We start from the raw sequence: 2,057 nt of genomic DNA on the forward strand, positions 1-2,057 counted from the left end.
CATTTCATAAATCATTTCTTATCCGCCAGTCTTCTCTAAGGATGAAGAATTGCCTCCTCGTAGCGCTGACCAATCGGTGTACATGATCAAATTGGTCTCTCTGAACCTGTATGATTACTATTATGTGTTACTAATCTTTCAAAAAAAAGATGTGAGAAAAATGTAACTCACATGTGTACAAGTACTTGGAGTGAACTTCGGCGGAAGGCAATGCTTCATGGCGAGCTGGTGCTCTATCACACCATGACGACTCCAATATGAGACCATCAGATTAGGGAAGAATGGGATGCTCCCCGAAATCACATTTGATGTGGCCGCAATAGGTGCTTTAGAGGCAGCACTAGTAGAGGAGCCTGAGATGTGAGAGGGCCTGGAGTGTCAGGCAGACCATCCCTTTATCAGCTCAAAAGTAGCTAGGATACGATGGATGAACTACAGATAAGGCGATCAGATAAATAAGCAAAATTAAGGAAAATAAAAGACTCAAAAAGTCAATCAGAAAGTATATCTGGGCCATGGTGTCATCATCAAATGGCACGGTCCCTAGTAGCTAAGGGATGAAGGAAGCATAGTCTGTCCTTCAAGAATGACTGGTGAGATCTTTGGACTCATCATATCCCACCAAGCATGTCACTAGCTCCTCCCTAGCTAGGTCTACTGTCTAGAACATGGAAAGGGGTATAGACAAGGGGACTCAATGTCTATTAGGACCTCGTTCCCATCCATAGATCCTCTCGCCCGAGTACCATGCCCGACAGGCAGGTTCGGCCAATATGATCCTCCTATGCTTGAGGTCAGCAGCAGAAGCGTGTAGGGATCTTAATGACAACACTCCCCTAGCTAATCACTTTGAATCTGTAAATTGGAAAGGTAAGTAACTATACATAAATTATAAACATGACTAATTATTTTTGCTTACCTTGTCCTAGGTTAGGGAGTTGATCCATATGAAATGCATATGGACCTACGCCTACTCTAGAGGGACACTCTTACTCGCTCCTAGCAACTCAAGCGAGGAAAAGCTCGTGATGTGTAGATGGGCTGTGATCCCACTAGAAGGCCAATTTCTAAGGCCCAGACCTGCAAAACTGAAGTCAGTAGTCATGATACAAATATAAAAGGAGGAAAGAAAATGGTGTGGAACTTACATGTACAACCTACCAGAAGCTGCAAATTCTCTTACTCTGATGGACTGTGATGTTCATCTGGCAGTACAGATAAGCAAGAGCTATAGACCCCCAATTATAGGAGGAGACCTAGCCTAGATCCCTTAGAGGGGCTGGATAGTGAAAGTTCAGTGAGTTTTCTGAGTCATTCAACAAGATAGTCCTAAAAAGATACACTATGTAGCCTCGGGCCATCTAATCCACCTCTTAAGCGTTCCGAGGCACGAAGCCTCTAAAGTGGAGAGGGATGCTCTGGTATGCGATACGACCAGTGTTCTTGCACGATGGCAAGAACCTGAGCAAGTCCATGATGTAATCTTCCCGGACATAAGATCACCGATCGTGAACTGTATCATCAAAAGGTACAGTTGTACTTGTGATATCTATCCGCATAATAGCTACAAATGAAAGTTGGAAAAGAGTCAGCTCACCAACTAGAGTGTGGAAGGTGTTGGTGGTGTCCGTCCACCTCTCAAGCAGTGCTATACAGAGGTGTGATCCATCATCCCAGTATCGAACGGAAGTGTAGCCAGCAATCAATGGAAGCCGATGTCACCAATCCTAGCCTATACCGAGCTTAGGAGCTCGTCAAACCTGTAATACCCGAAATTTTTTCCTTAATAATGATTATATTAATAATAATTAATAAATGAGTTTTTATTTAAATTAGTTTTACTTTATTTTTATTTGGTTTAATTTGAAATGATTTAATGGAAATTTTAATATTAGACAATTAAATGAGTTATTTTTCTATACCCAATTAGTTGGATCTTTAAGAAATTAATTAAGTAAATTATTTGAAGGATAAATTATATTTTTGGTTATTCTAATTTTTCTCAAATGTATATGTAATATATATATAAATAAAATTATATATTGGAGAATTATGGA

Source organism: Ricinus communis, chromosome 1 (assembly GCF_019578655.1).
Source record: "Ricinus communis isolate WT05 ecotype wild-type chromosome 1, ASM1957865v1, whole genome shotgun sequence".
In the NCBI taxonomy this organism is placed as follows: domain Eukaryota; kingdom Viridiplantae; phylum Streptophyta; class Magnoliopsida; order Malpighiales; family Euphorbiaceae; genus Ricinus; species Ricinus communis.